This window comes from Amphiura filiformis, chromosome 9, assembly GCF_039555335.1.
Source record: "Amphiura filiformis chromosome 9, Afil_fr2py, whole genome shotgun sequence".
Taxonomy (NCBI): domain Eukaryota; kingdom Metazoa; phylum Echinodermata; class Ophiuroidea; order Amphilepidida; family Amphiuridae; genus Amphiura; species Amphiura filiformis.
Genome location: NC_092636.1, coordinates 22592140 through 22616793, shown reverse-complemented (window position 1 = coordinate 22616793; position 24654 = coordinate 22592140).

Genomic DNA, 24654 nt, shown 5'->3' with positions numbered 1-24654 from the left:
TCAATATGTAGCTAATTGGTTGTTCTAACTTTCTAGTAATTATTTTAAAAGCAATTTTAAAAGCAATTTTAAAAACCATTGGTTGTCAGGTAGATAGACATAAAATGTGAAAAAAGGGTTAATTTCCATGTGTAGCAACATAAAATAATAACAATATTAACATCATGATTAAGGGGTAGGGGACATACAAATCACCAAAACTCACGTTTTACTGATGAAAATGAATTCATTTGCTGCAGATCGATCAGTGGCGTAACTACGGGGGGCAGGGGGGACAACATACCTTAGGGGGCGCCAAATTGACCAATTTAGCATCCAAGCGATGAAAGTCAAATTTTTGCGCTACGGGCACCTAAACAGCGGCCTCACGAATTTCAGCCGACAATTTCGCCTCCTTACCAGTTCCGGCCTTGATATTATTCCGACAGCCTGTCACTAATTCACAATCGATTTGAAACATTTTTTGAATAGATTTTTAATGTTGAGGTCCTACTCTGTTGTTCCCATAAAAACAAGCACGATTCACTTGAATTTAGTACCCACGAGAGGCTGATACATTTTGCTCAGGCGCTAGTTTTAACCGGAACTATACAAGGTTACACTAAATACGGAAGGATTTAGTGTTGTGCCCCTGAAGAATAGCACAATAGCGCTAATAGCACGCTATAAGGTCTAGGTCATTTTAAGAATAGCACAATAGCGCTAATAGCACCCCTCCAAGTGTACAAGAATTCAAAAATAACATTATTGCGATAATAACGCGCTATATGCCCCCTAAGGCCAAAACAATTTCCAGAGCACAATAGCACTAATAGCACGCTATAAGGCCTAACCATTTTAAGAATAGCACCATAGCGCTAATAGCACGCTATAAGGTCTAACCATAAGAATAGCACAACAGCGCTAATAACACCCCTCCAAATAATAGGAGAACTCAAAAATAGCATACCCATGATAACTGCGCTAATAATATATTAACATTTAAAGCTATTTTTAATGTCCCTAATGGGTTTTAAAAGTCCTCAAAAAATAACACTGTCAATTGCACAAATAGCACACCTATGAAAATAGCGGTGCTATTTGTGCTAACATGTATATAAAGTAATGACAAAAATGCGCTAATAGCACGTGTAGGCCCGAGGAGATAGTGTATGTTATCTGCGCAAGTCAGTTATAGCGCCTTTCTCGGACCAGGGCAGGAACCATTTTTGCCGACAGAAATGTGACATTGTTGACCCAATTTTTCCGACCGAAAAAGCTCGAAAATACGACAGGGTAGGGGATGGGTAAGGGTTAGAGGAGGGGAGGGGCGGGCGGTCACAAATAATTTCTCCTCGCTCATTTGTATTCGACAAATGGCTATAGGCCTGCAGAGCAAAATGCAACACTTCTCATGTGCTCATGCATGATCATTTGTAGGACACATGGCAACAACAATGTCAACATAGCTCATACTAGGGAACACTGACCGAGAATAGGAATGCCAACGGAATTCGTATGCCTATTCTCGGACACCCCTGTTTCTATGGGAATTTACATAAACACAACACCAATCATTTGCTATGGTGTTATTTACGATGCAGATGGATCAACTTGTTAAAATTACAGCTTTAAAATGCATGTACAATTTCGCATCACTGATTATATTACAATATCACCTCTTAAATGACGTCATTATTTTTTTAAATGCCGATATTTCAGGTCACCATACCATCTCAAAATCTATCATTTGAGGTGAACTGTGCTGCCGTGATATTAAAAAGTCACCAAAACCTGCAGCACCGGTACGGCTAAATGATTCGTTCGGAAGACACGGCTGAAATTAAAGCAACGATCGTCAGCGGTTGTTCAATACGCTAACTGACCGAGAATAGGCGTGTGACCGAGAATAGGCGTATTGACCCTACTTGATATCTTTTTATTATTATTTTCCACACTAATTGACAATCTACTTAATGGGATATCAGTAGCCATATTTCCCCACTTATAGCAATTTAGCTAAAATTAATCCTAATTTAGCTAAAAATAAGACAGAAAAAATGTTTGTCTCAGAAGATTTTGTATAGCGTTTAAAAGTGATATTTCTTTATTCGCAGAATAAAATGCGTCGATTGAGTGCGCGTGCGAAAAAACTTTACTACCTCGATGTGATGAAAACCAGTATAGTAGTAATATTATTAATTCTCTTCACGACTGCAGACCACATGTTTCAATTTTTTTTAAATTCAAAATTGCAGAAATGTAATTTTTCATGACCATATTTGGAATCAGCATGAAAAATGTATTAAAATGAGTACAAACAAGCCTAGTATTGGTACAGTAGTTCTTAAGATAGCTCTTGATATTTTGAGAAAATATTTCAAAACTTGAACTTTTTCCGTTGAATCGCGTTGCTAGCATGCAGAGCATTAAGTATTACCATGCAAGCTGCTATTATGGCTTATCCTACAACAGCACACTTGTATTTCAGAGAAAGGCAAACGGGTTGTGTCACATTTATGTTATGTCAACAGTACTTGTATAAACATTCGTTGTGGGGAAACCTATATATTTTCATAACGTAGGATAATTAAATGATTGGTATCCATATTTCCAATGGTAATGTTAACACACAAATTACCACACTAAGCAGCAATTTTAAATACTAGTATAGTTGAAAATAATATTTTTGTGACTTTATTTTATTCTCATCCGCCTCAACTACTATCTGTTCGTGTCATGTTTACATTTTTGAAACATACTTTTGCAATATTTCAAGCTCGTAAGTATTTTTTCAGCATAAAAAGTAATTAATGAAGCACATTACACATTACACATGAAAGACAAAAACAACATTAAATAAATGCATTAAATACATTACACATGCACGATAAACACTACAACAAAACATCCATCGATAGTTTAAATGGAGTAAAAAACACTTCTGGTTCTACAAAGCACTAACTGCAACAAATTGTAAATAAGAAGACATTTATAATAAAAAAAAAATGACTACATAATAGAAGGAAATCTAATCTAAATAAGTTTGCTAGAGCAAACATTCGGTAGGCCTCACACCCTCTCCTTACACCCTGCACAAAAAGTTTGATCAAGCACCCTACCCCCTGGTACTAAAGGTAGTGCTCAATTTTGTTTTCGGTAAAACGAGCGAAAATGATAGAAAAGTAATCTTAAAAGATTAGCCAAAGTAATTTGTGCACTTAATTTAGTGTTTTAATACACTGGGAAAAATATGTTGGGAGGATGATAATAACAAGGGTTCATTGTGTCCCATTCATTTTTGAAATATTTTAGATTATAATATCCTGGTATAATCATCCAAATTACTTTCATTCACCAATGTCACCTCAATCTACGTGGTAGCGGTTTATGAAAATCACATTCCACATTAAACACATTGGAAATATTACAGGCTTTGTGAAAATGAAATGGAATATTAAGCGTAAGGTACATACTTTAGTTCAAATGATATATATTACTTATTTTCATAACCTTTCCAATGATAGAATTGCCTGTGAGAATTACGTGCTAAAATCCAGACGAGTGCCATTCTTGACGAGTACAGTTTTAAAAACTTCTCATTCGCAGATTATTTAGCCCAGTAGGTACAATTTCAAGGTTGCATTCGTTTATGCATTGTTCAAGTACTCGTACCTCCCCAGTCCCCACCCACTAACCAGAGGAATGTGGGGAAATAATGGGGCATGTTATTTTTTCACTAATTACATGTGTGATTTGCATAAAGAATAGATTCCTATTTAAATGTGTGTTTTCATTGATCACATTATCCCCCTTTAATTTCAAGCCAAAAAATGAGGTACAACGAAAATTGCGATTTCATTCCAGCACCTACAATGCGTGTACTACGCTCGCCGATCGTAACATGTAATACTGCACGGAGCATCGCGCTCGACGTATGTACACATAAGCTGACATCCACGGGAGATGTTAGCAAGCAGTCGATCGATGAACTCGATCGATAAAACCGGGTCGACCCGGTTTTAATATAAAAAGTTAAATTTTACTGTTATTAAAGCACCTCAGGCTTAGTCTTTTACGTGGTATTTTAGTACACCACTGGGCATTATAATTATACAAAAAGTAGAAATCCGAGTAAAATTGAAGGCGTCGCGACGCGTCACTGTGAAGCAAATCACACATTATGGCTTTAAGTTCATACCTGACCCCTGTATATCACACTAGGTATTACATGCCCTTTCCCTACTATTCGCTGTTCCTACCATCCGAATCCCTTGGTTTGCAGGGAGATTTATACGCATGATACAAAAAGCTGCACGCCCTCTACGTTTGGAGCCAGTTAATCCTGATGTAATCCCTGCTTAAAATCCCCGCCAGTGACCCACTATCCTGAAATAGTGAGGTGGGAGAAGTAGCGATGATGTGGCGGTTTGTAAATGGTGCGATTTTGTGATGTTCATTTCAAAGACCAGTCTGGGAGACTTAGTAAAAGCCTTTTGAGTAATGCGCATGCGGCCTATACACGATTAATTTGATTGATTAATATTGGCGAACCAGGATTGGATACAAGAGATCTAATCTAGTTTGAATTTATTGACGGTTGGACAATAAAATCACTGTTGATGTTCGTGTGTACGCGGTGCACAATGGGAGGTTTTGTATCCACTCTTCAATGGGATTTGAAAAGTAAAGTGGCAGTTGAAACTCTAGTGATAACCCTTTCGCAGTGCATGATGGGGCTTCCTTAAATCATCCTCTGATTGTAGCTATAGTGTCTTTGATATTGATCAATTGAATTGATCGTGTATAAGCCGCATTAGAAGTCTTCTACTTTCGCGGTTAGTAAGTATCCCTAATTCTCGGTAAATGAAAAAAACCAACAACTAATATTTGGTTGCTTTTCCCAATTGGACGGACTTGCATAAACATACTGTATTCATGGTATTTAAAGATCGGTCAATATTACACCTTAGTGGTGTTTGAGACTGAAATTCACCTGTTCCTTTCTTATCACATAAAAGGCTACAGTAAACACTCACTGTACTGTACAAAGCGGAGATTTGTCAAGACATCTGTCCGAAAATGGCATTTTCTGAAAAAGGCTAAAATAAAAAAAATGGCCACTAAATTCATATCTGCTTGCAGACCTGATTTGCGCCAGCTTGGCTTAAAACTAGACCCTTGGTTTTTAACCATACCCATACGGGATTCTTGCCGAGTTCCTTCGGAGGGTTATAAAACACTTGCAATATACTTAAAAAGATGTGGAATTTAACAGTTCGATACTCAACATGCTCAATATCAACGTAAATAGGTCAGTGGCCTGACGGTTTTTTTAAAAATAATTTAAGATATTTTATATTTAATATTCAAACTAAAATAATGAATGCAGCAATTAATATTGCCTATTGTTTTAATATACTCGAAGTATATGACGCATAATGTACTCGTGCAAATGCATTCGTCAAGATAATCGCACTTGCCATGGAGTTATTGCATTTAGCTCTCGAGCCTATCGGCTCTCGGGCTAAATACAACAACTCCATGGCGCGTGTGATTATCTTGAATCTCAGTGCACTCAGTTCCTTATCCTTAAGAACTTCTACACTAACAATAAAAAATAAAATATCAATCGAATGCATCAAATTTTAATAGTCACATTAATATGTTTGTGGCTATTTTCAGGCTTCGATATAGATAATTGTATTTTGAGAAAGAAGCATTGACTTTTGTGCAATGAAATTACTCTTCATTAAAATCAGTCTTAATATAGAAAAAAAACGTGGAGTTGAAGTTTTGTCGCAAGAAGAAATGCATTGAAATAACTTCAAATAAGGTCAGTAAAGAATACAATATTCAAGAAACGTACGAGCATGCATTCCCCGGTGACGCTTTAAAAAGCATAATACCAGCGGCATAAAGCAATATTTTGTAAGGGTTATTATTATTATTATGATGATATTGTAGAGTATTGATAAAATAACAGGGCCTCTACAAATATTATCAGTGCCTCATTGTCAGCAATATGTAAATATCGATTTGTTTAGTTTGTCTATGGAGTCATCGATTGCACATCCATTGTATATGGACGTAAATTATAATCTGGCATCTGATGTATGTCCAAGAAATATTAACGCATTATTGTAGCTCATATCGTGTTAAGTAAATATAATATACTTAAGTAATGAGGTGTATAGGATTTCAGTATTTTATATTACACGCATGTAAAGTTGAATATAGCTTCTTGTATATACACGGAAAGGTAAAATAAGTGTGTTAGTTAAATATGGCATTTGCATGTGCTGGGCATTTACCATAGAACATTATCTACTTCATTCTGAGAACTAAATATAAGCGCTGATTTAACCCCAAAAAAGGGGAAATTATTTAAGGTGGTACTACACCCCTTGATAAATTTGTGATTCAAGACAAGCGGTACGTTATTTATGATAAGAAAAGAGGTACCGCTAGAATGTACCTCATTTCTTAATATATATAATGAACCACTTGTCTTGAATCACTGAAATTTCAGTGAAGTAATTGGATTCCTCACCCCTTTAATATACATAACTTTTGTTACCAGTGTGTAGTTATTTTTTGAGAAAAATGCAAAATTAGTCACAAAATTGATCAGGGGGTGTAGTACCACCTTAAACAAAAACATTGTGTGAAAATGTAGATCAGAGTTTTCAGACAGTGCTTTAGGTTAGTTGATCTCAGTGACACTTTTCTTACAACAAAACCATTAACTTCACCTAGTAAAATGATCAGGAATATTAGCAACGAGGGATTCAGTGTTTAAAAAATAGTTGAATAAATGTGACGCTTTAGCGCTTTCAGAAATAATCCGCCTTTTAACTCTTCTCAAAATATGGATAAAAAATGATCGACCTTAAAAGCAAGCTTAGATTTACTTTACAGTATTTAGGATGCACTTGAAAGTTTTGACTTTAGCATTAACATGCACCTAGTTCAATATTTCAACAAAATGTGTTTAGTCTCGCACAAATTATCCGGAGGTGCGGATCAGCAGAGTTCACCTGCATGAGGAACCGGCATACGGAAAACACGATCACTCAACCTGATACCAAAACCTCTATACAATAAAATCAACCCACGAACTTAAAGGGTTTTTTCTAGTTTTCAGACAAACGAATTGGAACTCGATTTCATTATTATCTTTATCATGATATTCGTGTTTATTGTTCAAGCGCCAAGTAAACGCGGGATAAAGTTTAACTGCAGCAAACTCGATAACCCCGTAATTCTGCTTATCCTCGTACTTGGCCCGCTATGTGATTTCCCTCTAGTTTATTATTTTATTATTATATACAACGTGAAGTAATGTCTGAAAATACTTTTTGGCAATATCGTACCTAATTTTGAACATTTCATATTCAACTATTTGCTGCTCACTCTTTGTGAAGTTTCTTTTATATTTGGGTTATGTTTATCACACAACGTATCAATTTGCAGACTGACTGATTGTGTGGCTTATCTTGGACGAGGCTCATGAGGATACATTATTGTGATCACAATCCATAGTTCCAATTGAAACTGTATACCGGAAGTGATTTTAAAATCTCTCAATATGTTGTTGTTCCTATTAAATCCGTATGAAATTCTCTATTCCTATTGAGGTGGAACACGAAATCAAATGTGTTTTTCTGTGTTTCGTGTTATTTATGTGCACATACGTGGATTCGATAAAACAAAGCAATAAAATGTTAAACGTCCTTCGCCGTTAAGGGGTACTACACCCATTGATTTTTTTTTTTTTTTTTGCATTTTGTGAAGAAATTACAAAAAAAATTGGACAAAGTGGTATGCAAAATGAAGGGGCAAATCTTCTCGTTTTATTGGTGGCATCGGTATCAACGTAGCTTATATGCTTTTAAAAGTAGAAGCCAAAAGGTGGTACATCACTGATGATTTAAATTCACTTCATTTTGGAAAGCTTAATATCAACGGATTTCGTTAAAATTTTGGATATGTGTTGCTAACACGTTAGGGAAATAAAGTTGATATGTAAAATGGGAATAAGTGGTTCCTGATTTCTTTTATGACTTCATGAACTTGGTGCTCCACAACTATCAAAAAGGAACTGGTTAAAATGCTTCTATTTTCAATGTTGAGCTATATTTTGTATTTTTAACTTGCGACATTATTTCACTGAAACTTAATTAAGCCATAGGTCACACGCTACCACAACCATACTACAGCAATGTTGAAAAAATTGTATTTCTTGTCACCTATACCACCATATTGGGTAGTTTTCCGTAAGCTTAGCTTTTGTGATTTTGGTAACTATTTTATATTTATTTGTGAAATCCATCTCAACTAGGCATTCTAAATTGTACTCACCATTTACATCCCAAGGTATATTAGTATATCCACCTTGCACTTCTCGATATATATCCAGTTAAAGACAGAATATCAAAATTATTCCTCATTATGATACATTTTGTATCACAGACTCTCACATGTGTATTCAAAATTGATGCTTAAATTTGACCTGAACCAATTGACCTATAACCTGACATACGGTGACCTAATAGCCTTTTCTTCTCCTAACAACACATCAATAACAACATCAATATCAAATTGACTAATGACTATGCATCTATTGTGTAAGTGTTTATTTAATTTATTCAGTGTTATATATTTTGCAAGCACCACTAGATTTTCTATAGAGAGTATAACAAAGGATTTAATGTATTCTATTCATGTACCCTACTTGAACATGTTGAAAAGAATAAATTATGGTTTGTTATGAAACACGCATCTGAGTTACCAGGATACGGTAAACAAAAAATATATAGGGCTAAAATGACTTACTATACAATGGTTTAAAAACACCTTTTTTATTTATTTAAAAAAAAATTATTTCACATGATCCGTGCATATATCGCCTCGCTATAAATGAAAAAATATTTTTTTAGACCAATCAAACCAATATATGGGTGTAGTACGCCCTTAAACAAACTAAAACATCGTAAATAATCTATATATTTTGAAGATACTAACCACCCATACCCATCTTTAGAATGGAGTTGTAAAACATTTTCTACAAGATATGACAGAAACATTTAACTATATGACATTTAGGGATTAAATACTAGGTAAATAATGCGATCAACCTGTCGTTGGCTCTCTTGATAATCCCTATTGGCAAGCTTTCGTATGATATCTCAAATTGACAGGGTTGTTGATGCGTAAGCAATAGTATCGTACTTATAAACATTTTATAACATTACCTTGCGAATAATGTGCACTTATTTGAGTAGGAAGCGAGTAATCATCATTGAATATTCACACTGTCGTGAATACCTTCCACGATGACTTCATTATCAACGATAAACACCACAGTTCGGAAGCAACACAGGAGAGGAAATAACCCGGGGCTGCCCTGACACTCCTTGGTGTTTAGATTATGGCAAATAAATCAAATAAAGTTTCAATGTTCTTATAATTAGCTCTTATACGGTAGTATCCACAGGTCATGTGTTTTTCTTCGAGGGTTTTGGCGACCAATGATGGTAAACGACATAGGAGAAAATGTGTTAATAATTTATTTCAGATCTAAAAATAGGAACCTACTTTTTATTGCGAGTGATTTGAAAGAAGTCATTTTCTTTCATCAATAACTGATATGTCTACTTGTTAATGCTGGTTCTTTTGAATATCGTTTAAATATTTATTATTACGAATCTTCAAAACCGTAGTTCTTTGCGTTTTATCCGATCCTGTCTGTGTCCCAATTTCCTTATTAAAAGGCGTCTTCTAATCTTATTCAAAGGGTTATGAGGTTTAAGGGTTCATATTTGTGAAAATCTTCACACCAAGCTTAACAGGAATCTAGGCAAACAGCATGAACATTTCCAGCTAGAGTGTACATGTAGTACATTGTTTTCATTGATTGGGGTCGTGCACAGGTCATCTGGGGTCATTTGTCCGAGTTACCGTGTAACAGAAGAGCCATTGGTTTTAAAGTTATATGTTGTTTGTAGTGGTTGAAGCCAAATGTGATCCAGAGATAAGCAGAGTTTTTGGGGTGAAAGGTCAAGCAGAGGTCACTCTGTCAAATTGCCTTCTTTGGTTACTATAATGGGTCTCAATTTCTGATTGAGAGTAATATATTGTTTATAATTGTTGAGGTCATAGGTTATACAGTGGTCATCAGATTCAGAAGCGAGTATTTGACATTCGTGGCTCTTGAGACACAGCAGCTCTAGTTTTACATGTTTGTTATCTGGTCCAATCCATTCTTTATGAACAGATTATTTAGCGACCAAATATTGTGTATGATATTATTGCAAAATCCGGAGTCAGGTTGCATCACATCAAAATAATCTTAGTAACAAAGCAAGTCTTAAATAAATAATAAGACATGTATGCTGCCCACCACAGAGAAAACATCCCTGACCCATTTATGCATACAGACTTGAACATTATGTCTGGCATAGATCGAGAAGCGATCTAACGTATTCTTTAAAAATTTGACAAATTATATATCTGGATATTATTTTAAATGATTACTTCTTCAAAAGAAATGCTATTCACTGAAAGTAATTATGCTTTGCATCATAAAATGAATCCTCTTTTATGATCATATCAATTAAAGTACTTGCACTCATAACTTGAATATAGTGTAGATCAAAATTACCAATACATTATAACGTTAAAAATTCTTACACAAACACAATGTTTCACACAATAAATTGTTTACTATTTGTCATACAAAATATAACGTAAATGAGTTTATCCTACTAATTTAAAAAACCCCGCCATAAATAGATCGCCAACATCATTATCATCATCATCCTATATCACTCACTTCAACCCGAGCGTGATCGGTATCACTAATAATATACATATTACATATCGGACTACGCTTTCTCAAACTCTCCCCAAACTTGGAAAACGCCTAGAGACTACGTTTGAATTATTTAACCTCCAAGTCAAAGTATAAATCTGCATCTGGGACTAGGCACTAGATGAATCAATCAAATTCAATCAACTGCACCTAAATTTTCTTTTACATTGTCTGAACGGTATAAATAGCTTATTCCTTTTTATGTACTTTTACTTCCCAAGCAAATGTATTATTTGTTACTCCTCCAACATGCACCCAGAGTTGTTTCGCTGCAGCACACATCCGACAATAGCAGCTATTCTGGTCGTTCACGCGTATCTTCAATTTACTTGTAAGAAATTCTCGATGGTTTGCTCACTATTCAAGAAGGCTATCCATCCCTTGGTTTACCTGCCCTCCGGTTCGGACATCGTACCACCCTTTGAGACATCACGGGCTTTCCGTTACAATTTCCTTCCATAATTGAGGCTAGGAAAATGGCGTTCGTTGACTGTGGCCATAGCACGGCTTACACAATCTTATACAAATCGAGGTATCAGTACTGTAATGGTACACCACTTTCGTATTAAGGGTTAACTTACATTAATTAAGAGGAAAACAAGTTTTTAGTCATTTGTTGTCCACTAAATTCAAATTACAATCGATTTGCCCGGTAATAGGTCAACATCGATCCAAATCACACGACCAAGGCAAACTGTACCACCATCTAAATAAGCACAACTGCCACAACATTGATAACCATACCTTCAATCACAAGACTGTGTTTCTTTATGTAACTGATATCTCTCACTTCCTGGCCACGAGGAGCTAATGAAATGACCAGTATCGGTTTGCTTGCATTGCTTTAACAAAGCTAGAAATTGAACATCATATTAAGTTCACAGCACTTCATTGCATTAATGGAAGCTAATGAAAAGTGACTACATTAAGATGCCACCAAATTTCAAAATAGTTATCTTTCTTTGAACACCAAGGTCGGGAATGGCCTGTCCTGTTGAATTACCGACGTTTTAATTGTCAAAAGAGGTGCCATGTTAACATCATGTGTTGTATCTCATCAATAACCACATTATGTAACTAAAATAAACTGACAGATAGCTACACGATCTCTATGTTTACATTGTCATGATTGTGACAGTACTATAAATATTGTCATTCACGATGAATCCAAAAGAGTAGTATCATGTGCATCAAGCGACCTCCTTTGAGCCAATTCATTAAAAGCTATTAAATAAGCACCAAAACCTTCAAATCCCGCGAGAAATAAGGAGATTTGACCTAGATTGTACACAAAACTGATATTGTGTAAATAGTTTGTTAAATCTTGAAGACCGTTATGTTGACATTCTATTGCAAGCGTGGAGGAGATTTGCATGCATCCTATCAGGACATTGGAAAGATGACAGATTCAGAGAGAAAAATGAAATTGTAACGGGTGTAAAGGTGTATTCAATAAAGACAACAAAACAAGAATTCTAAGGTTAACCAAATTAGTGCATGGCGCTCTGGGGTGATTTTTGAGTTGGCATCTAGTTTTCCTACATAAGTGGAACCAATGTTTTTGGGCATCCTTTGGACACCTCAAAGGATAAAACTAGAATTGGTTCCATTTTTCTATGCCCCTTATGCTTCCCACGAGGGGTCGAATGTCATAAAGGGACTAAAAGTTGATATTTGTTCTATCATGCTGTAAATTTCAAATATCTGAAGCAGACAAGTCATATTTTCAAAATGCACCGATTTAATGTGTCTTAAGTTACTCCCCTCGGCAAACCAAATAGGAAAATAATTTATTTGAGAAATGTATAACCTCAGAATCGGATGAAATCCTGGGTCAAATCTTATGCTTGTACATATTTCTATTGGCTGCATGAACTCTGAAAGGGGATGTGACATTGTGAATTAAGTATACTGACTTTTTTTTATTAAGATGAGAGGAATCATTTGAGATACATTACAACATGATAGCACTACTTTTAAGTTTTGGCCCCAATGTGACCTTCGACCACTCGTGGGAACTACAGTGGGCATAGAAAAAAATGGAGCCAATCAAATTTTTGTCATGCAAGGATGCAAAATGTTTTTTTTTAAAGGCCTGGTTAAAAGCCTATCATAACAGTTACTATGTGGTAAATGCATTACCAAGGCTATCAAACGCACGGCTGGTACTCAGTGTAAAATGAAACGATCTATTAAAAAAAAAGTTAACATTCAAAATTCAGAAATCGTTTCTGTAATGCTTGAATACACACGCTGCCTTGCATATGTAATATGGGGCGTTATGTTGACTAAAGTGTTAGTGTTGCATACACAGCATAATTTATCGCAGAAACCACCTGGTTTATAGCATTTTTGTGCATTTAAATTAATGACATCTAATTTGCAAAATGTAGAAAATGATTCCAACAAGTTTGTATATAATATAATACGTTGAATTTATTGATTTTAAAGTTGAATTTGTAAACTTTTTTTTAAATCCATACATAATGTAATATCAGGTGCTACTACTAAATCCCTGAAGCTAGGTTAGCACCAGTAGTAATGTAATAGTAACGTACGCTAACCTAATCTCGCGGAGCCTATACACATGCGTAGGTGGTGGATTTGTCCGTACGCTGAAGACGCAACCGCGTAAATGCGCTAATTCGAATCGGCCACTGTAAAATCCAACATATCGTTACTCTCAACTTGAGACGAGACACATTAGCCTCCAGATATGTTCCATTCTAAAAAGGTTCATGTACTTTATAATAATATGAATCTCTAAATGCGTCAAAAACCAACCCATGTTAATCGGGGCCCAACAAAATAAAACAATTTCAATTAATCGTTGTATTTAATTAGACGGTTGCAATTTATCACGTATTTCTGATGCAAATATTTTAGGCATAACTATAGATGAAAATATAGCATGGAAGTCCCATATAAATAATATTTGCAAGACATGCTCCAAGAATATGGGCGTTCTAAATATGGTCAACCACTTCTTACCTTGTTTGGAATATGTTTGTGTGGTAATTCTTCTGTAATGAAAATACACCCCCAGAGTGTTCTGGGAATAATTTCGAATAGCTCATATTACAGTCACACAAAACCATCGTTTGAAACATATCAATTTGTAAGCGCTCTTTAGCAATGTCATAGTTCATTGAATTTACAACCGTATGAGAAAACAGGCGAAAATAGTAACTTTTTGCACAAGATTAGCAATTTAAAGAAAATTGGCCATGGCTCATTCTAGTGACGCTAGTATATGGACAATATAAGTGTGCTTTTTCATTTAATGACATAAAGTTTGAAAAATATTGTAAGGAACACTTGAGGTTTTGACTTTTAAAACCTACATTTTGGTCAAAAAATGTGCTTGGATAGGTAGTTTTCAACAGATGTCCACATTCGCCTTGCTATAACATTGAATTGCGTTATCTGTTGACCTAGTGACGAAAAGTGTTTTTTGGGGAAGCTTTCGTTTGATATAAAAGAAATTCTGATTGGATGAAGGGAGCACTTGAGGTTTCGACAAAAACCATTCAAAGAGGCCCATTTTTCAGCTAGAAGCTCCACAGCTCTTACATTGCTATGCACTCAACCGTTTAGTGTAATCAAAGACTGTGCGGAGACAATCACTGCTTGCTTGAGAGCTTGGACGAAAATGTGTGCTCAGGTGTATCGAGGTGGAAACTGTGCGCATGATGGTTTATAAGTAAAATGTGTGCTCATCGTTTTTGTATAGAAACCTTTCCATATGAATATAATGCATTGAACATCCTTGAAATATATGACAAAGTGGATATTTTCATGTACAAAGAAAAAAAGATATAAAGATATAAAATTAAGTTGAATAACAGATATTATTATTTTTATTATTATATAATAAATAAATTTAGTATTTTCTTATTTCTTGTGATTTTGATTGAAATAAATCGAACATGAATATACAAATATGCGCTCTTTACTATCATATAGGTCTAGAAAGAAGTGTTGAATTGACATGTTTTAACACGCTGTAAACGTATAGTCCAATCGACCCAGAAAATAACTCCTCCACCCAAGGTTTACTCCCGGGAAATATGATTTCGCGCGGGACGTTCAATGTGAAAATTGAACCACTTCCACTCCCCAAAGCTGTCAAAATGTTCGGTGAGTTTCATTTTTAATCTATATCTGTCAAATAACAATAATTCAAGCGGATCCTCTACCTAAGGGTAATGCAGTGATACTTCCATACGTCGTACTATAGAGGTTATCCGTGTTCTATAAGCTGCATATCCTATCAGCGACGACTGCTATACCTTGTTTAGGACTTTCAAAAGAAGTACCTGAATGTGCAACCATAACTGTTTCAAAATAGCCCGCCAAAGTCATACAGGTAACTCCGAGGTCATGCATTGAATTGGTTTGAATGAGGAATAGCACCTTTTGTTAGAAGTCATACATGAGTGAACTGGATAACCTCTATAGCCACTTTCAATCTAAATTCGAAAGAGGACTTTCGTTGATAAATCTACATGTAAAATTTGCGCGACAAATTTGCGCGCCTTAATTTTTTCAACACGTCGAGTGCTTTTAAAAATAAGTAAACGTAATGTTTTAGCAATGCAGTAGTGGGTTCATCTTAATCAGGGAATACAAACTTTTATCCAGCGCATCTGTGAATATGTTACAGTTATCTTAGAGTAACGACTGCTTGGCTATTGATGGAATTATTCAGTGTATGCAATCTACTACATTGCAATTTATTAACTATTTAAACATACTTTCTATGGGGAATTAGTGTGGTAATCTTGAATCATAATTACGATGGGTTGAACAGATAAGACAGTTACGGAAGCTCTGAAGGGACATGACTTATGTCATTATTTATGTCGTCATCTCGTCAAGTCGTCAACTCGTCATGTCCCTTCAGAGCTTCCGTAGACAGTGTATCATCATGATATCTTTACTTATTTTACAACGTTACTCAATAATATAGAATAACGAGTTTGATACCGTCATATAGTTTGAAATGGCTATATTTACTTTTAGAACCTACTTGATTTTTGTACTATTAAGGACAGACTCGGTATTGTTGGTCGAAGCAGCCAAAAAAAATGTTTTGCAAAATTTCATTCTACAAATCATGCTTGATTTATTGTTGTTAATGAGTTATGTACGTTTACAAAAGTGTTGGTGTTTCAGGCCACTTTACAACATAACTCAAGAACTACAGTACCTACAAAAGTATATCTGTGATATTTGAATTCTTCTACACACTCGCTATGAAATGATCAATGCAATTTTTGCCAAAGCTCACTACCATTCGCAAGATGCTGTGAACTACCAAATCGCAACAGTTTAAAATAGTTCCTAACCTTAAAATCAATCTTTAATGATATAAAACCATCCGATACTCCAGTTGGCATGGTTATTTTAATGTTAAACTATGATAAGAAGGTTACATAGCAAACGTTCTCATATAAACAGACTAGTCGGAATTGGTTATTTTAATTGCTGTAGTTTTCATCACAGTAATGACTTCGGCCTTAAATAACTATTGGTACCGCTTATGCCGTAAATTGCCAATGTACGCGGGCTATCTAGATCCAAAAACAGTAGGAATTAATTTCATTGAATTGAACTGCACACACCTACAATTATGATGCTCGTGTTCAAATTGAAAAGAATACATTGTATGTACGATAACCGTCTGGCATGGTAATTGATTATCATCGTATATACTTATACCAAGTCTGAAAAAACGAGCATTCTTTAGCAATCTGAAAGCATTTTTCGTTTTTATTTCTTAAATTCGGAAGACAAGAACTGTGCATATGAATTAAATCTAATACTGGAACTTACTTTTTGCAACTATTGCGACGTTGCGTCCGAAACCACCAGACTTCATCAGGCAACTGACCCTCTGGGCTGGTCACGTGATGGCCGGGCTGGCAACGTCACAATAATTGCAAAAAGTAAGTTCCAGTATTAGATTTAATTGCAAAACTCTGTTTGAAACTACTGGATGACTAAGAACATTCACTCATATACATATGAATTGTTATATCTGAACATTATTTTGTGCATACAGCAATGATATGCTATCATCACTCTCCTCCTGTAAACCGTTTCAAATACATTATTCTATGCCTAAGGCAAAAGATATCAGCCTGCAGGTTTTCTTGTTCACACGGAGTACACTTTAATGAATATATTCCAAAGTCAGCCACACAAGGTATTATCAGGTCAAGTCCAATTTTACTGGGTGCCTATTTGCGATATGATCTAGCGTGGCCAGATAAGCGTTTCTTTTATTTTTTCTATATTACAAACTTTTGAGTGAAACAAACTTTTTGTATAGCTATATTTGATCAAAAATCAATTTTACTTAATTAAAGAACAAATTTAAATTTCTGGATTAAAATAAACCGGTTGTATCACTGAATAAAATACGGAGGGGGGGGGGGGTGTTATTGCAGAGACACTAATTCTGTTCCACATTAACTTGGCTTGTGTTTGAGTGTGCGATATGAAACATTTCTATTCAACTCAGTACTTCTTCCATATGTCATCTAAGTTAACACTGATCCATTAAGGCGAGTGTTCAGGCCATATTTATCCAGTTTGGGTAATTTTGCTTAAATAAATAATACAGTTTACTTCTAAAGGTTGTTGATACATTGATCTTATAGGATATGAGTCAAGAAAGCCACTGATCACATTTATATTTCCATATGTATTGCAGTTATTGAGTTAGGACAAATAATAGGCCAAAACGACAGTGTTCACTGTTCCCACCTCCTAGGAAATTTCAGGCACATGGAGAGGAAGTAAAAACCATTACAATGAGACTTTGGATCTCATGTATTGAACAAATATCTCTCCCTATGAGTGTGGGATATATTGTTCTCAATGTTTTAGCACAACAACCGCTAGCTCAGGCACCGCCCCAACTCACCTTAGGGCATTTCTCATTATAGAGAAATAATGTACATCTAATAGAAAATGCAATTATAATTATTTGCATGTGCTTTATTTAACATTTCACGGTATCATTCAAAAGTGATAATTATTCAAATAATAGAAGTAGACAATTAGCTAACGCAACAAAATTTGCCTCATAAATTTGTTTACCAAACTTGGTAATCAATAAATTAAGCAGGAATTAAACAGGCCTTCTTGGGTAATCCTGGGCTACAATATTTGTATTTCTAATTTTCTTTTATATTGCATTGCAATTTATTTTTATGTGATATTGTTGTTTAATACCAATTAAAATTAAATGAAATAAAGGTACATGGAAAACGCCTGAAAAGCACTTCACTGTTCTCAATTATTCAGTGTTACCCAGCATATGTGCATTAAGAATATTACACAACGCATGCACTGATGAAGAAGCAAATAGTATACACCGCAGTAATGCCTGCGCTTAACATTTAAGATGAACTTTTAGAGTATAATGAACATTCCTTCATAACTTAACAAACTTAAGCTCGATTTTGAAATGTGCGGGGCAGGTGGGATATCTTACTTACATGATTTTCGCAAACGTTTATGCTATAACCGCAGATCATTTTGAGCATAATGTCATATAAGAAACTCATAGTTGGAAAAGGTTAATGGCATACCGTATTGGAGAACAATGTTTATTCATCTGTGTTTCTAACCTATTTCACAGCAAGTTAGCAAATCCGTTACTTGCAGCGATCTATGATAAAGCAGAGATTAGTATGAAAACACATGATCATGTGATGAACTGCAATTTTTATCACTTGGTGATTTGCAATTCATGTGTGCTTGATAGTTTTTCCTGACTTAAAAGATCTTCAACGTGGTTTAATGAGAAGTTGCAAAGACCCTGGCACTTAAATGTTGATAACAGGACTGCGCTACAGTTTTATATTTTGTGATCCAATTTGAACGAAGTCAGTCCTTTACAATGCTAATCAAATTCAACAGCAGGTAAAAGTTTCACGTTGTGTAAAATAGTAGAAACAAAGAGAGTCACACGTTTCCTGACTTTATGCAATCGCTTGACTTTTGGCGTAACTCATTGTTGTGATTATAAACACAACGTGATATATTGGTATGTACGACATGTACAATATCAATGAAAAGCAACGTGCTATAATAATGTAAGCAAAAATGCAGGACATACAAATAACTGTATTTTTATATCCGTTTAAGACATTGTTTAACTAAAGTCATTAAACAATATTGATATCATCTACAATAAGTTGTTTCCCTTCCATTCAATTGAGATACACCATCGCAAAAGAAATCGCAAATGACTGGGGGATGCAATCTAACAGGTTATATTTTGGATTTTTGGTTTGGTAAAAACGTTCAATAATATTAAATGTCGGTTTATATATAAAGGTCATGAAAACGTTTTAAAACGTTTTGTGTGAAATCACACTAGTAAATATTTCTAAAATGTTTTTAAAATGTTATTGTAAAATATTTTTTGTAAACATTTGTGCCAACTATTTCAACACTGAAATAACATTATGTTAGAATATTTGCAGTAAGTTATCAAAAAACGTTTTTGAATGTTATGAAAATGTTTTATACCCTTTATATACCCTTTATATAACCCGACATTTAAACGTTTTCTGACAACCTTTTCTAACCTTTTGCGAATGATGTCGAAAATGTTTTGTGTTTGCTGGGTCACTGGCGAATCAATAAAGTGTTTATTGAAACAACTCATGAACTAGAACAGTTGGCCCGAGCACGACCTTTCTGGAATTAAATCTACTTTTCCTGCAACATATCCCGCCCATGAGATTTCTTCACACCTGTGAAGCTTTCTTGGATACTGCTTACAAATGGATGCTATAGGCGCCTTTGCACCAATGTGCACTGTGTCACTCAAACTTGACGGCGACCTAGCCTACTTATGTATTTGATAAATTATAAGCAACAAAATGTGTTACACTAAAAAAATATCACTTTGACTACTTTGGCTATTTCTGAGGTGCTTATTCCCATAAAGGGTGTACTACAATAGTCAAAATACTTATATTGCCACCTTAATCAGTATTTTGAGAACTTAACGATGAAAATCGACATTTCCTACAAAAGAAATGTATCAAGAAATAACGTTATTTGAATAATATATACACACATACTTTTAAAGTAATTGGAAATCTTCTGACACGCCTATAGTCATTATCTGTGATTCACCGGATCTTCTTTACGGTTATATATATCTGAGTGTTTGCACAATAGATGAAAATCTTCTTAAGTTTCTAGAATAGCCAAAGGGTATGTTTAGGATTTAGTTGTTTCAAAAGCAAGTTGTAGTCTAATCGTAGTACTCAGTAAGCTAATTAGTAGGATATTTTAAAGACAAGCAATTATTTTTGAGTCTTAAAAATGTGCTTAGAAAAAAAGGGTACTATCAATTATTCCGGTAAAAGAATAAATATAAGATATTTTAAAATTAGCTTAAAACAGGAAGATGATTCTATAGAGGTCTCATTTCGGTATTTGTTTCATTTGAGGAAAAAAGCAAGGAACACTAGTGCCGAAAATATGAAACTAGGTTTAATTGTACGTTGCAGTAAGAGTCCGTACGTCAACTACTCTGTTTATGTTCAATTCTTGCTACTACTATCATTTGTTGAAATGTTGTTGTGAAAATTAATAACAGAGCATAGATTTCATTATCTTGAACATTGAACCATGCCAATGATGATACAGTGTCATACTTTGGCTCTGATCATTATCCAATGACAAAGTGACAAACTGTTTACTAAATACTATTTAAATAATACAACGAAAATTAATCTAGTTTACATTGTTAAGAAAGTTAAAACAGAAGAATTAGTACAGGAGCAGCAACCTCAAAAAAATGACTTCGTTCACCCTTCACTACATACAAGGTTTGACACCATAGGTAGTTAGTATGGACCCTCTAGATCACTGCTAGGTAGGTAGTGGACTCAAATTGTGGTATCACTTTTTTTTTTACAGGTCATTTTATGTATGGACGTATAATCGCATAAAATCACAAAAATAGGACAAAATTAAGGGTAGGGGAGATATAAACTCCAAGAACTCAAATTTTACTCGTGATTTTGAATTCATTTTGGTATCAATATGTAGCTAAATGATTTTCCTAACTTCTAGTATTATTTTTAAACAAAAAAAGGTTTCATTTGAGCATATTTGGAAGTATATAGTCCATAAATGAGTGGTAATCTGATTTTTTTAAACCATATGTGTAAAGTTTGACATTAGCCTCAAATCTCCCAACTATACCACTTTATATTTTCAAAATTGATTCAGTTTCCATTTTTAATTTTTTTAATTTAAATTTTAATGTTTTATTTTGTTTTTAATGTTAAGCATATCAAGGGAAACATTATTGTAACAGTTCTAAGCATTATAATATGTATGAGTTCGTTGGGGTGTCTGGGACGGGGTGTGTGTGTGTGTGTGGGGGGGGGGTGCTGGGTGTACATAGGGTATGTGTGGGGGTGAGGGGATGAATGTGTGTGCATGAATATGTCACTACACTGCACCAACTTCCATTTACAAAATCTGTTAAGTTTCCATTGATGTAATATTTTGAATATTTATGTGTAGGACGTGAGTAACCACTGGGAAAAGGACAACAATTAAAAAAACAACAAAAAAAAAAACTGATGTTGATTTCCCTCGTATATCAGCATAACATAGAAAAATATTAAGGGTAGGGAAAATAAATCATCAGAACTCAATATTTTACTCATGATATTGACTTCATCTTGGTATTAGTTCTATTCAATTCAATTCAATATGTATATCTAATTGATTGTTCTAACTTTTTAGTATTATTTTAAAGCAAAGCGACCATTAGTTGTCAGGTAGATACACAGAAACTGTGAGAAAAGGGTACGTTTTCTATGTCTAACAGCGTAAATATGACAATATTAAGGGGTAGGGGAAATATAAACTGCCATAACTCAGCTTTTACTCATGAAAATGAATTCATCTTGGTATCAAAATGTATCTAAGTGATTGTTCTAACTTTCTAGTATCATTTTAAAGCAAAGTAACCATTAGTTGTCAGACAGATATACAGAAACTGTGAGGAAAATGTAACTTGTCTATGTCTAACAGCGTGAAGATGACAATATTACGGGGTAGGGGAAATGTAAACTGTCATAACTCAACTTTTACTCATGAAATTGAATTCATCTTGGTATCAAAATATATCCAAGTTATTGGTCTAGCTTTCTAGTATTATTTTAAAGCAAAGCGACCATTATTTGTCAGGCAGATATACAGAAACTGTGAGGAAAAGGTCAATTTTCTATGTATAACAGCGTAAAATGACAATATTAAGGGGTAGGGGAAATTGGTAACTGCCATAACTCAACTTTTACTCATGAAATGAATTCATCTTGGTATCAAAATGTATCTAAGTGATTGTTCTAACTTTTTAGTATTATTTTAAAGCAAAGCGACCATTAGTTGTCAGGTAGATACACAGAAACTGTGAGAAAAGGGTATATATTCTATGTCTAACAGCGTAAATTTGACAATATTAAGGGGTAGGGGAAATATAAACTGCCTTAACTCAACTTTTACTCATGAAAATGAATTAATCTTGGTATCAAAATGTATCTAAGTGATTGTTCTAACTTTCTAGTATCATTTTAAAGCAAAGTAACCATTAGTTGTCAGACAGATATACAGAAACTGTGAGGAAAAGGTAACTTTTCTATGTCTAACAGCGTGAAGATGACAATATTACGGGGTAGGGGAAATGTAAACTGTCATAACTCAACTTTTACTCATGAAATTGAATTCATCTTGGTATCAGAATATATCTAAGTTATTGGTCTAGCTTTCTAGTATTATTTTAAAGCAAAGCGACCATTATTTGTCAGGCAGATATACAGAAACTGTGAGGAAAAGGTACATTTTCTATGTCTAACAGCGTAAAATGACAATATTAAGGGGTAGGGGAAATTTGTAACTGCCATAACTCAACTTTTACTCATGAAAATGAATTCATCTTGGTATCAAAATGTATCTAAGTGATTGTTTTAACTTTCTAGTATTATTTTAAAGCAAAACGACCATTATTTGTCAGGTAGATACACAGTATTTGTGAGGAAAAGGTAACTATTCTATGTCTAACAGCATAAATAAATATGACAATATTAAGGGGTAGGGGAAATATAAACTGCCACAACTCAACTTTTACTCATGAAAATGAATTCATCTTGGTATCAAAATGTATTTAAGTGATTGTTCTAACTTTCTAGTATTATTTCAAAGCAAAGCGATCATTAGTTGTCAGGTAGATACACAGTAACTGTGAGGAAAAGGTAAATATTCTATGTCTAACAGCTTAAATATGACAATATTAAGGGGTAGAGGACACATAAACTGCCATAACTCAACATTTACTCATGAGAATGAGTAAATTCATCTTGGTATCAAAATGTATCTAATTGGTTGTTCTAACTTTCTAGTATTATTATAAAGCAAAGCGACCATTATTTGTCAGTCAGATATACAGAAACTGTGAGGAAAAGGTAAATTTTCTATGTCTAACAGTGTAAAATGACAATATTAAGGGATATGGGAAATTTGTAACTGCCATAACTCAACTTTTACTCATGAATTCATCTTGCTATCAAAATGTATCTGATTGGCTGTTCTAACTTTCTATAAACAAAGCGATCATTAGTTGTCAGGTAGATACACAGAAACTGTCAGAAGGGACCGTTCACCAAACACTTGTAAGGGGGAGGGGCCTGATGCAAAAAATTTCATCGCAAACAATTTTCGGCCCCCTTTTTGACATGAAAATTATGGGTCAACCCCATAGAAAATCATATAAACTAAATTTTTCCAGGAAAATTTTTGGTCAGACCCCCCTTTTACATCAGCCCTCCCCTTACAAGTGTTTGTGAACGGTCCCTAAATATGACAATATCAAGGGTAGGGGAAATATAAACTCCATAACTCAACTTTTACTCGTGATAATGAATTCATCTAACGTTCTAGTATCATTAGTTGTTATGTAGATACAAAGGAAATGTGAGAAAAAACTTCCATGTGTAACAGTGCAGTGTCAAATATGGTAATATAAAGGGTAGGAGAAATATTACCATAACTCAACTTTGGCTGCATTGACTGTGAAGGGGAACACGGGAATACAAATCGTTGCACCAAAATTTGAATGTAGTATACGATTGAGGTTTCTTACGTTAATTGGTGCAATTGGACCATTTTTAAAATTTGACCTTTATTTATGATATTTTTGATATAATCGACGTTATAACCCCTGAACTAAGCTTCGTAGAACTATGACAATTGTCTTTTTTTAAATTCTTAGCGATGAGAGAAACAATTTGAGATTACAACATTACAACATGATAGGATCATTTTTTAGTATTGGCCCCATTATGACCTTCAACCCCTTGTGGGAAACTTAATTGCTTTTAAAATAATGCCAGAAAATGAGAACAATCAAATATAATAGCTACATATTGATACCAAAATGGAATTCATTTTCGTTAGTGAAACTTATGTTTTGTTGATTTGTATGTCACCTTACCCCTTAATATTGTCATATTTTACGCTGTTAGACATTGAATATTAACATTTTCATACATTTTATGTATATCTACCGGACAACTAATGACTTAATTGCTTTTAAAATAATACTAGAAAGTTAAAACTATCAAATAGCTACATATTGATACCAAAATGAATTCATTTTTATCAGTAAAACTTGAGTTTGGGTGATTTGTATGTACCTTACCCCTTAATATTGTCATATTTTACGCTGTTAGACATTGAATATTAACATT